We start from the raw sequence: 14309 nt of genomic DNA, 5'->3' as shown, positions 1-14309 counted from the left end.
TTCTGTTCTACTGTACTCTACTCTGTCTTGTCTTGTCTTGTCTTGTCTTGTCTTGTCTTGTCTTGTCTTGTCTTGTCTTGTCTTGTCTTGTCTTGTCTTGTCTTGTCTTCTCTTCTCTTCTCTTCTCTTCTCTTCTCTTCTCTTCTCTTCTCTTCTCTTCTCTTCTCTTCTCTTCTCTTCTCTTCTCTTCTCTTCTCTTCCTCACAATGGAAGAACCACAACAGTCTGATATGAAGCAGCTGAGTCTTCAGAAGGAATAGGACATGGGCGTCGAACCTGATCACATCACATGACCTATCGTGACATATCATGATGTTTTTTGCCTTTGTGGACACATCCGGCTCACGGGCTGCCAGTTGGAGACCTCTGGAATAGGAGTATGGCAAACATCTCAGAAGGGACCCTTCCTACTTTCTCAGATCATAAATGTGAATGGGGACCTTCAGACTTGCAAAATTCTGTTACTGTTACCTTACAATGAAAGTAATATTAGTATCTATGATTGGTGCATCTTGTCTAGACTATCTATAAGGGCTGATAGGGCACATGACAATGTACTGCAGGTACCTGAAAGGATGTGATAGAGAAGATCACAACCTCTTCTCAACAGTCACAAGGATCTGAATAACGGCATTAAGACATAGGGACGCAGATTTCAAATGAATATCAGGTTGAACAAAACTTTATAACAGAGGAATTAATTATACTGAGGCTTCCCTTCATAACATGTACTCATCCAGAGAGTGGTGGACAATAATCAGTTAGGGATGCTTTAATTTATATACCCATACTAAACAGGGCCAGAAATTGATTATTTAAATGGTCAGTTCTGTGATTAAGTATTTTTCACAGTCTTTCTGCTCTTCCTTCTTTAACTCAAGACTAGGAAGGATTTTTCTCCCTATTAAGGGGCTTTCAGTGATCTTCCATTTAAGGAAAGAATGTGGCAGAGAAATGTTTTGCCATACTGTAATTCCAAAAATGATAGGAATTGGGGCAAAAATGCTAGAGGACTTCAAGAAAATGGAGCAAATCCAGGTATTTCAGCTCCCGCTATGCATTTTTATGGAAGAATTTTGTATTAGTTTTTTCCCCTTTAATAACAAATACTGGCACAGAAGAAATGTTGGCTAGGATATGGGAATGTTTCAATTGTACCATCTAATCCAAATAGAGAGAAATAATGAAAAGAGACTGCTTAATATTAAATTTTGTTTACCAAGTTATCTCATTCTCAGAAACTCCAGGAATGTTGACTTTTCCCCCCTCTGTTTCTGGATCTTTATATATATATGTGTGTGTGTATGTGTGTATGTGTGTATGCGTATGTGTATATATATGTATATATTTGTTTTCTGAGGTTTTCGCGGGTGTATATATATATATGTTTTATTTCCTGTTTCAGCCTATCCTGAAGGCCATCGACAGGCAGTAGTCACACCGGTGACAGCTCATATTTGTGTAAATTGCTAACAAAGAATTAAGGGAGACTGATATGCATTTCAAACTTATTAGTTTTCATCAGTCAGCCATACCCTTCTGAGATTCGAACCTGGGCTGATTGCACATTAGGCAGTTGTTTTCACCTCTAGGCCACAGGATCTCTCTCGCTTTGTTAGCTTGAGAAGCAATATCTGGTGATTCAATATATTTAATGGCACCAAATTGCCATTACAGCAATGTTAACAGTTACAGGTAATCCTCAATTTACAACCATTCCTTTAGAGACAATTAGAAGTTATAACACTAACAAAAAGAGTGACATATAACTGTTTCTATTCACCTGATTCCCCCCCCCCATTGTCCTTTCTGAAACTGATCCAGCTTCTGAATTTTTCTTATAGTTGGGTGCTCAGAACCAGTCACAGGATTAGTGGTTTGGTTTCCACCAAAACAGAAAGTGTTATGTACTGGGCTTGTGGTGATACACCACGTGCATTGCTGGAGCAGCCAACGGCTCTCCAGCAACCCAGACTAGCTGTCTCCTGTCCTGCAATTGGCTAGCCCCAGGCGGCAAGAGTGGGTTCAAACCTATCGGCTGCCGCCTAGGGGCTAGACCACAGGTCTGAAACCTGCGGCTCCGGAGCCGCATGCGGCTCTTTCAGCCGTCTCCTGCGGCTCCCAGTCCTCTGCCATGTGCAGTCCAAAAAAAAAAGTGGGACTAAAAAAGTTCAACCAATCAATTCAAATATGCAGGGTAGGTGCATATCTCGCATTGGCTCCACTCTTCAGTCAAACCCTGTTCTGCGCATGTGCGCATGTACGTACATGTGCACACATTTTTTGCGGCTCCAAGTTTATCCTTTTGTGAGGGAACCGGTTCCGAGTGGCTCTTTCACTGTTTCAGGTTGCTGACCCCTGGGCTAGACTATATATTGTGGCTGGTTGCAGCCCAAGTTTCAGTACAATTCTAGCAAGAATAAAGTATGAGTTATCCTGTACTCAGCCTCGTGTCATCATTCCTGCACCCAAGAGCCCACGACTTAACAGAAAGTATAATTGTTGACCTTCCAAGATTTGGAAGTATAGCTCTGTTGATGCAGGCTAAAATTGCTTTTTTAAAAGCGTCATCATGCTGCTGAGCTGACTCATACTCAGTCTGCAATTAATTACTATTCCCTGATCTTTTGCACAAGTGCTATTACCAAGCCAGGAATCCTCAGAGATATCTTTTGTTTTCTAAGTGAAGAATTTCACATTCCATTCTGTTGCTTTCAGGCTGTTCCTCTAACCAGGCAAGATTGTTCCCTTCTGTCAGAAAATTAATCTTTCCAGTTTTCTACATCCAAGTCATTAATAAAAATGTTGAAGAACAGAGAGCCCAAGGATGAACTGTGTTGTACCACCTCAATACATCATCCAATTTGGTGATAAACCAGCAACAAATCTTCTCTGAGTATAGTTTTTGAGCCAATTATGCATCCGTTCATGCCACCCAGGCCTCCCTTACTAGCTTGCTGTTCAGATTCACAAGGAGTCCATTGCCAAATGCTTTGCCAAAATGATATTATGTCTACAACATTAACAAAATCTATTAAGAAATGAAAGATGGTAGCTGGAGAAGCCTACCTTGACTTCTGATAACGATCGCACTGTTTTCAAAATATGTATGTGTATTGTCAAAATACCAAAAAGTTTCTTCAATTCATCCTAAAGAGACAGGGTTAAATTGGTTTGATGTAGTTAGTTGTTTGAATGTTTGAAACTAAACATAAAGAAAACCAAGATCATGGCATCCAACCCTCTCAATTCCTGGCAAATTAGTAGGTAGTGACAGAATTTATTTTCCTGGGCTCCAAGATCACCGCAGATGGGGACTGCAGCCAAGAAATTAAAAGACGCTTGCTCCTGGGGAGGAAAGCCATGGCAAATCTAGACAGCACACTAAAAAAGCAGAGATATCACCCTGCCAACAAAAGTGCGTATAGTCAAGGCTATGGTCTTCCCAGTTGCAATGTATGGCTGTGAAAGTTGGACCATAAGAAAGGCTGAGCGCCAAACAATTGAGGCCTTTGAACTATGGTGCTGGAGAAGACTCCTGCGAGTCCCTTGGACTGCAAGGTGATCAAACCGGTCAGTCCTAGAGGAGATCAACCCCGACTGCTCTTTAGAAGGCCAGATCCTGAAGCTGAAACTCAAATACTTTGGCCACCTAATGAGAAGGAAGAACTCACTGGGGAAGAGTCTAATGCTGGGAAAGGTTGAGGGCAAGAGAAGAAGGGGACGACAGAGAATGAGGTGGCTGGATGGAGTCACTCAAGCAGTAGGTGTGAGCCTAAATGGACTCCAGAAGATGGTAGAGGACAGGAAGGCTTGGAGGAACATTGTTCATGGGGTCGCGATGGGTCGGACACAACTTCACAACTAACAACAACAACAGTTAGTTGCATCCTGGGAATACCAGATTAACTCGTTTGGTATAGCTCAGGGGTAGGCAACCTTGGCTCTTTTATGACTCGTGGACTTCAACTCCCAGAATTCCTGAGCCAGCATGGCTCAGCTTGGAAACTCTCCCTTTCCCCTCAGCATGGCTGACTCAGGAATTCTGGGAGTTGAAGTCCACGAGTCATAAAAGAGCCAAGGTTGCCTACCCCTGGTATAGTTAAACCTCTAACCCACTCTCCCTCCCAAAAAAAGAGCTGGTGAAAGAATGGCTGGAAAACATTTATTTATTTATTTATTTATTTATTTATTTATTTATTTATTTATTTATTTATTTATTTATTTATTTATTTATTTACTTACTTACTTACTTACTTACTTACTTACTTACTTACTTAATTTATACACCAACCTTCTCACTGATAAATTTACTCTGGGTGGCTTACAGACAATAAAAAGCTAAATATAGAAACAATTTAAATTGTAAATGCCATGTAAAAAACTAGAACCAAGGAGATGGACAGCACAGGGATGAGGTCTTCATGAAGATCTTCATAAAATCTAGCTATTTCAGAATTTCTGGCTGAGGCTTATCATGTAGAATGACACTTCCCTGACTGCAGCAGGCAAACTGTGAGACGCTATTGATGAAACCATATTGGTAATCTTGGTGCAAGGGTTCATGGGATACTAGGCACTTCTTGAAGAAAGTGGAGAGTGTCTTTGAACATTTAAATGGTGGCTTTTGACTGGATTCTGTTGTGGAAATAGGATTTTTCCTCCACCCCAATTTCATATACTCAGACAATGAGTATATGGATATAAACAATAGATAGAAATGTAATTTATTGAACCTTGGGCTCTGTGTTACTACCAGTGCAATACACTGATGTGTGCTCAAAATAAAAGTAAAAATCTTATTTATTACTAACATTTCTAGGCTGCTCCATCTCAACCACTGGGCAAAGTTTTCAATATTACACAAGGAAAAATAGCATTATTTTTACATCCCTAGAGTTCTTATTTTTCCTAACTTTTCCTAACCTCTCAATACCATAATTAGTATCCACACCTAACAATTCTTTTCTCTACTATATTTATTTATTTATTGGAAATTGTATGTCCCAGACTGATTTAAAACTAACAGGATCATGAATTATGCAATAACAACAACAACAACAACAACAACAACAATAACAATAATAATAATGATAGGAAGAAGAAGAAGTAGTAGTAGTAGTTGGAAAGGACCTTGGAGGTCATCTAGTCCAACCCCCTGCTCAGGCAGGAAACCCTATACCATTTCAGACAAATGGCTGTCCAGTCTCTTCTTAAAAACTTCTAGTGTTGGAGCATTTACAGCTTCAGGAGGCAGGTTTTCCACTGATTAATTGTTCTAACTATCAGGAAATTTCTCTTAGTTCTAGGTTGCTTCTCTTTGTGGAGAATAGCTTGACTCCTTCTTTGTGGCAACCCCTGAGATATTGGAACCCTGCTATCATGTCACCCCTCGCCCTTCTCTTCATTAAACTAGACATACCCAATTCTAGCAACTGTTCCTTATGTTTTAGCCTCCAGTCCCCCAATCATCTTTGTTGCTCTTCTCTGTACCCTTTCTAGAGTCTCAACATCTTTTTCACATCGTGGTGACCAAAACTGGATGCAGTATTCCAAGTGTGGCCTTACTAAGGCATTGTAAATACTTTATTTTTTCCCCCTTTTAAACTGGGGAAAAATTGCTAGCAAATTGAGACCCATGGCATGAAACCCCAATCAGCTGCCAATTTTTATTTCAACAGGACTCATAGATACATTTTATGTTTCCTTTTGTAACCTGTCTGGACATGATTTCTACTGAGTGAGTCATAAACCAATACAATGCTTTAGACATATTTCCTTTTCAGAGATCACAATGTACCAATGAAAAAAATTAAGGATAATAGTGCATCAGTGTACTGAAAGAACATTACCTTAAAAATAAATCAAAGAAAAAGTGTCAGATGCTTTTTAAAAAGTTGTTTCCTGGCTTCATCAGCCCTGTTTGCACAGCCCACTTAACTGAATCATACACCGGTGGGGGGAGAGGGTCTTTATAAGTGCATCATGGGAATTCTCCAAACACCACAAGTAACCCATGGAGGACCCTGCCCAAGCAACACTTCTGTGCTATGCCCTGGATGGAAGGGAAGGAACTGCCAATAATTCTTTTCAGCCATCCTCACCACTCTCTGCACTGCCTGCCTGTCTAAAACAGCGATGCTTCCAAACCAGGCTGTGATGCTATATGACAGGATGCTCTCGATCGTCCCTCTGTAGAAAGTGGTCAGGACAGGAGAAGGAAGATGTGCTTTTCTCATGAGACACAGAAAATGCAGGTGCTACTGTGCCTGCTTCACCAGTGTCTCGCTGTTGACAAAAGGCAACTAGACTTAGTTTTTCCTTGAAGACATTTTGTTTCTCTTCCAAGAAGCTTTTTCCAGTCTTATTTCAGCAGTTCCAAGGAGGTCCCACACCCATTTGGACTACTTAGTGACCCTCAGGGCACAGATAAACCTCCAAGTGGCCTCAACCACTCTCAGAAAGAGTGCTAATAACCAGATGACTGCAAGGAATATAAATCCTTCCATCCCTCACCAATCAATCATAACTGAAGAAGCCTCTTGGATGAGAAGCAAAATGTCTTCAAGGAAAAACAAAGTCCAGTTGCCTTTTGAAAAAACATCTTTGGGACAACTCATCTTGAAGTCAACTTGAAGTCTACAGATCTTCAAGCTGATGAGGTTGAGAAATACTGTGCTGGAAATTAGCTTCTATTATTGCCATCTTTTTAAAGGAATATTATGTTGTTTAGGAATTGTGCTGAATTGTTTTAACCATGGACAGATTTGCATACTCCAAAAACGTCAGTCTCGCACATGAGTTGTGTGACTTTTTCCCCCCCTAAGTGTTAATCTGTTACATTAAAATGTGAAAAATGTGTTTGGTGGATTTGCATATTTTCCTTGCATATATTCAGAGAAATCCATATCTGGAAGGAAAAAGAGGAAGGGGCTTAGCAGGACACACCATCCTATAACGCAGAAACACTGGCTACTCAGTTACTCACTAGTAGCTACTCAGCTACTCTAGACTTGACAAGGAAGTATTTTTGTCCATTTTTCATTTTCAAATGCTGAGTTTGCCTTTATAGTTCTGGTGATACAAGGTTTAGTTATCAGTGCTATGAATAAAGAGTTGTTTCTTTGAAAATGCAAATAAAAATAGAACTGTTTGTATTTATTTATGTCAGTTTTAAACAATGGCAACCTTGCCATCTAGGGCAGGCATGTCAAACTCGTGATGTTACGTGACGTCACGCAATGTATCGCGACCTTTTTCCCATTGCTGGCAATGGGGTGGGTGTGGTTTCGGCGTGACACATCCGGCCCGTGGGCCAGCAGTTTGACTTGTCTCATCTAGGGGAACAACATAGCCTCCTTTCAGGTATATCTCTGTTGCATTTACAGTCAGCTTAGTGCCCTTCAGAACTTTTTAATCTACAACCTTAGAAATTTCTGTCACTAGGTTAAACTTGCAGAGTGAGGGTAGCCATTAAGATGCTTTCCAAAAAGATACGTCACCCTAGAAAACCTAGAAAGAAAGGAGTGAAGAAGAAGGATTTTTTTAAACAAATGCACCTCCCAATTATAAAATCAAGGACAATAAAGAATATTATCTATGCCTATATAAATTATCTTCCTTAGCTAACAGTTGTAATGTTACCTCATCTCTCTCACACACTCACACATACGAAATTCTTGATGATTTTACTTAGCAGTATCAATTATTCTAGTAGTATATTATGGGAATTTGCACTGGCAGCCATGAAGAGAAAGGAGAAAGGTTTGGAAGCTTCCCAATAGGATTCAATCACTTTCTTTTCTGACACTATCCAGACCCCTATCCAGACCTTTCGGAGGTTAACAGGTCAATCTCACATTTCCATATAACCATATTCCAAGCTAAAGAGGAGCATCAGATTTTGGACTGCAAAATCTGAATGACCACTAAGAGGGTAGCAAAGAGACACAGAAATGGTATTTGTTTCCCTTTAGTGGTTATCTAGTGGTAGCCATTGTCAGTGGTCAGGGATTTTTTTGCAATCTAGATAAGATTCCAAAACATATATATCTAGATATATATGTTAAATGTTAAATGTTTGTTACCTTGCTAGGCCCCTAACATGGGACAAATCTTATTGCCTGTTTCAGCCTAACCCAAGGCCATCCACAGGCTGTAGTCACAACAGTGACAGCTCATATTTGTGTAAATTTGTTTGGATATATATATATAAGGGACATGGTGGCTCAGTGGGTTAGGACGCTGAGCTTGTTGATCAGATGGTCTGCAGTTTGGCGGGTTGAATCCTGAGTGCCGCGTAACAGAGTGAGCGCCTGTTACTTGTCCCAGCTTCTGCCAACCTAGCAGTTCAAAAGCAGGTAAAAATGCAAGTAGAAAAATAGGGACCAGTACGGTGGGAAGGTAACAGTGTTCCGTGCACCTTTGGCATCTAGTCATGTCGGCCACATGACCACGGAGACATCCTCGGACAAGCGCTGGCTCTTCGGCTTTAAAACAGAGATGAGCACCAGCCCCTAGAGTTGGATTTTAAGTTAATGACTTTTAAATACACTGGTTAAATACATTAGTTAAATACATGTAATTCTGACTATAAATTATGACTTACAGTTTCTGAAGCCCTGAATAATGGCCTGCCAATACCTTAGAAAATACTTTCATGTATAAGATTTGGACCACCTATTTAAATCACCTGGTTCATCTGATTGTTATTTGGGGTAGGGGCTTTCTTCATTGTGGGAGTCAATTCCCCAGTGAGATTGGGAGCTTTGGTATTTTTTTTTCTAAATGCATATTTTGCAACTGGTCTTTTGGGTAATGTCTATTAGTGCCTTTTTAAAAAAGAAAAAAAGAATAACCTTGTTTTTATTATGGTTGTTTTTTGTGTGCCACCCAGGATCTGGTATTATGTGGTTTAGAAACCAATTGATTGATCAATCAATCTTGAATGCTTATGAATGTGTTTGCATTTGTGGAGGTATAAGAAAGATCCTGGAGATTAAGCAAGCAAACCACCAGAGTGATGTGTTTGTTATATGCATTCAAATTACACTAGCTACTTCTAAATGTGTGATTATTCGCAAACATTACAAGACTGTGAATTCTTTTATTTCCCCTTATGATTTTTTTAACCAACGATAATCCAATACTTCATCTCATTTCATAAAGCTTGTGCAGCATCCACCTCAAGCTTGGAAAGTTTATAGCTCTGACCCCAAGTTAAATAGCCTTCTGTTCTTCATTGCTGCATAGCCACATAGTTTGCAGGCGTTAACAAATTATTACACCATGCAAAACTGCTTTTTTCCAAGTCCAGCTGCTCCAGAAAGGGATGGGAGGTGAGACCATTTTTTTCCCTTGTTCAGTTCACAATCCTAAATAGCAATATCTTCATATTCCACCCATCATGTCTATTTGATATAAAAAATAACTCATTCTGCTTTTGGAAGAGACTTTGGCAATTTTCTGTCCTCAACTTCAAGAATTTAAGAGAGGGTATTTGCAAAGTCCATTTTCACAGTAGAGAAAAAATGGCATGGATATGAAAGGCTTCGTTATAATTAGGTAAAAATAGTTTTTATTGACTAGAGAGCCCAGAGCTTAGAAAAAAAAAACAAGCTGTTCTTTCTTTCCTGCTCTCAGTTCGATTTCTTTTTTAGGCTAAGGCTCTTTTTAAGCTGGGTTCTCATCTGTAAAATGGGGGAAATGGCAGCATATTCCAGGAAATATTGGAGCTTACACTTCTGAGCTTGAAGTGCTTTTCAGGTTTAAAATTATATAAAGAGGGATTTGCCTTTTCATACCATTGCAAAGCAAGAGGTCACTGTAGTGAAATCTGGGAAGTTTTTAATTCTCTGTATTGATTGCATTTCTATTAGAAAAACAGATGCAATCTATATTGAATGCCCCTTGATATCAATGCCATTGCGTGTTAAGGGAGAACACTATTTTCCCCTTTGGCAATTCTTGGACTGGTAAAAGAATCTGACTTATTACTGGCCACAGTTATTAAGGTATGAGAATTCAGACAGCCACTTGTCTGAAATGGTATAGTGTCTCCTGCTTGAGCAGGGGGTTGGACTAGAAGACCTCCAAGGTCCCCTCCCACTCTGTTATTCTGTTAATTTTTGCCCAAGAATGTGGGCAACCTTTTTGAATTCCAAAGCATTAGGGTAGAATTGGGGCTTTTGATAGTTTCTATTAAGTATAATGAAGGGACGCGGTGGCTCAGTGGGTTAGGACGCTGAGCTTGTCGATCAGAAGGTCGGCAGTTTGGCGGGTTGAATCCTGAGTGCCGGGTAACAGAGTGAGCGCCTGTTACTCGTCCCAGCTTCTGCCAACCTAGCAGTTCGAAAGCACATAAAAATGCAAGTAGAAAAATAGGGACCACTACGGTGGGAAGGTAACAGCGTTCCGTGCGCCTTTGGCATCTAGTCATGCCAGCCACATGACCACAGAGACGTCCTTGGACAAGTGCTGGCTCTTCAGCTTTGAAACGGAGATGAGCACCGGTCCCTAGAGTCAGAAACGACTAGCACGCATGTGCGGGGGAACCTTTACCTTTACCTTTTTTTATTAAGTATAATAAACAGTTAATGAAGTATTATACTATAAACTGAAAAAACGTAGAACAAGGAGGAAACGCTATACCAAACTTCCAAAATCCCTTCCATCACTGTTATTCTGTTAGTTTTCCTCAAGGAAAAAAAAAACAGTCCAGTTGCCTTTTGAAAAAGCACCTTTGAGATGACCTTGGTGACTAAGAATCTCCACAGATATCCAACGTAGAACAAATTCCTAATGTCCAATCTCCATTTAAAAAAAAATGTGGAAGTTTATTGCACTTAAAAGTTAAGGCTGACTGGTTTGGCCTTGCAGAATGAGAATTAATACCTCAGTCGTTGCTTAGAATTGCAACATATTTTTCCACAGCAAATAGGTAGATTGCCTTCATGGTTTCAGAGAAAAATCTTAGAAATGTGTCTAGTTGAAGCATATGTGAGTCACAGAAAGACAATGTAAAAGCCAGAGCACAGCAAATTAATTTTTCTCTTTTTTTTATTCTAGAAGAAAACAAAACAGGCTGGAACAGACATTTTAAAGCAAATAATGGAAAAAGGTAGGCACAGAATATTGTAATGAGATCCATACATTAATAAAATTGGATTAACATTTTCTAGCCAAACCTATTATGAAAAAAATGGACCTGGTTCTGTGCCATTGATATCAATTAGTCATGTGCTGTTAAAGTCTATGTAGGAATGATGCAATGACTCATAACACTTTCAAACAATCCATAATCTGTTACTCATGCTGGATAATTAATTGGGATGTGAAAAACAGTAGGCCAATTTAGTGGCTGCACTTGAAACAGAAAAAGGAGGCAGGGGAGGATTAACAAAATGGACACACCATCCTTGCAGCAGAAAGCAAAAATGTGTACTAAAAATATCTAAGAGGTTGCCACAAAGAAGAGGGGGTTCAAAGTAGCTGAAGGCAGAACAAGAAGCAATGAATGGAAAATAATCAAGGAGAGAACCAACCTAGAACTAAGGAGAAATTTCCTGACAGTGAGAACAATTAACCACTGGAACAACTTGCCTCCAGAAGTTGTGGGTGCTCCAACACTGGAGGCTTTTAAGAAGAGACTGGACAACCATCTGTCTGAAATGGTATGGGGTTTCCTGGTTGAATAGAGACCTCCAATATCTCTTCCAGCTCTGTTATTTATGTTAATAACATCCTCCTAAGATTCTTGCTACCAAGGGACCAAGGAAGGTTCAAGAACATCCTGCTTTTCATTGCATAGTCCTGTCTCCAGTGGTCTGCAGGCTCTTTGGCTTCCCATTCTCCTCTTCAGTCTCAAGGGAATTGAACATAATTGTGGAGCCTCTGAAGGGGCTTCTCAGATTGGGATCTGTGGAGAACCAGGGATGGTCCAGAAGCTAGGAAGTGGTGTAGCAGAAACTGAGACTCCCTCCTGCCACTTCCGGGTCAACAGTAAACAAGCTGAGAAGCACCAGTCATAAACATTCAAAATGAATGCCTAAGCTCTCTCTCTCTCTCCTATTAATTTTATAAATAACTCACAGGAGAGAGAGAGAGAGAGAGAGAGAGAGAGAGAGAGAGAGAGAGAGAGAGAGAGAGAGAGAGAGAGAGAGAGAGAGAGAGAGAGAGAGAGAGAGAGAGAGCGCCACCTGGCTTTCATGCCTAAAACGGGACTAGAATTTATAATCTCCAGGGTCATTGGCCCAAAATCACCCAGCTGGCTTTCAGGCATAAGGCAGGACTAGAACTCACAGTCTCCTGGCTTCTAGCCTGGTGCCCTAACCACTAGACCAAGCTACCTTTTTATTTTTTTATTGATTACATTTTTATGCCACCCATCTGTCCTATAAGATGAATTGCTGGTACTGTATTTCTTGAAAGCTGGGTTTGGTTTCTATAGAATTCTATAGGGAAACGGACAAAAAGAGCTGACAAATGCAAAGAGTTGTAATTACAGAAACTACTTTGCAACACTCAGTCTCTATCCTCTTTTGAATGAGATTGCCTAGAGACTGCTTAATCAGCTGCTGAACAGGATATTCAATTAATGAAACGATCCAATTTAAATTAAGTTACTTATTAATCTTTTAGAAAGCTAGTGTTATAGATAATAATTTTTGGAATGTGCTGTTTCCTTGCAGTACAGTCAACTGAATCTACTGTACTCTTAATAAATCTCATTATTAAACTGATTAATATTGATATAATCAGTATGAAGCTTATGGTTAGTTAAACTAACTACATCAGCAATATGCACCTGAAAGCATTGCTATAGTTGCTAACTAATCCTAACTCTAGGCAGCTGAAAATATTGCTTTAATTAAGTTAAGAGGAAACAAATTACATTTATTAATTTGTTGTGGGTAATAAACTTCTACTTTTAGACTGCATTGTGGAACACTTTTCCAGGCCAGATTATCAACATCTACAGGGAAGGGGAGAGGGGATTAAAATAGCATTCACACAATGCATTTAACCAGGTCAGTTACAAATCTAATGGCTGCATGTACCAATTATCATAATTTGGGTTTTTTAACCTTGTGTGTATGCATGTAGTTGTCAGGTTGTGTCAACTCATACTATTTAGAATTACCTTATGATTTCAAAACATCTCATGAAATTGGTGAATTCAGTAATCTGTTTAAGTGTGTTCTGGGAAAACATTGGATGTAGCAAGGCAAAATCACAAAATTGTGTCTTATTTACCCCCTCCTTGGCCTTGTCATGAGGGGGAACTCACTGGAGAAAGCAATTATGTTTTGAAGAGTTAGTGGAGAAAGGAAACCAGGTCACCAAAGAACATAGAGACTGGTCTCCATCAAAGTTGATACCAGCTCAAAGAAGTAACTTATGACTGGAAGATGTGGAGAGACCTGTCCCATAGAATCTCCAAGAGTTGTACACAACTGAATGGATAACATCAGCAGCAGCAACAAGAATGGATAAAGCACACGATGGTATGTTATAGAATAACCCTGTCTCTGCTAATTAAATGTGTAGTGTCACCCCATTTGTCCCTGGTCTTCCACCACTGTCCATGCTTATGTACCCAATAGCACTCTATCTCCTCTCCCTCATATTCAGTTCAATGATGACCTGAGCTCTTGAACTGAATTCAAGAAAGGTAGCATTTTATTCAAAATACCAAACACCAAATAAGCTTTTCACTGCATTCTTCCAGAATACCTTTTAGTTCACCAGTCCCCCAACATGCAAGTTTTGTATATGCAGTGATTGTTAATCAACTTCTTAGGCAGCTTCAGATAATACATTTAATATATGTGTCCAGTGGTGGAATTAAAATACCTTAACAACCAGTTCTCTTATTCGATGCAGGCCTGGGCCTCCGAGGCCTAGAACGGACTTTTGGAAGTGGCATCCATGCACTTCCAAAAGGCTGTTCTAGGCCTGGGAGGCCTCCGAGGCCTAGAACAGACTTCTGGAAGTGGCATCCATGCACTTCCAGGAGGCTGTTCTAAGCCTGGGAGGCATCTGAGGCCTAGAACAGACTTCTGGAAGTGGCATGCACACACTTCTGGAGGGCCATTCTAGGCCTCTGAGGCCTTGGGTCTCCGAGGCCTTGACTGGACTTCTGGAAACCAGCCGGTTCTCTGAATGCAGCAAAATTTAGCTACTGGTTCTACTGAACCGGTGCCAACTGGCTGAATCCCACCACTGTATGTGTCTGCTCTGTTTTTGGATAATGGGCTAAGTATCAGATCACTACAAGAAATGACATCTTGTTCTATATCAAGGAAGAT

The sequence above is a fragment of the Vipera berus genome (assembly GCF_964194415.1).
Source record: "Vipera berus genome assembly, chromosome: 5".
In the NCBI taxonomy this organism is placed as follows: domain Eukaryota; kingdom Metazoa; phylum Chordata; class Lepidosauria; order Squamata; family Viperidae; genus Vipera; species Vipera berus.
The sequence above is the reverse complement of the archived record's forward strand: the minus strand, read 5'-3'. Positions refer to the sequence as shown.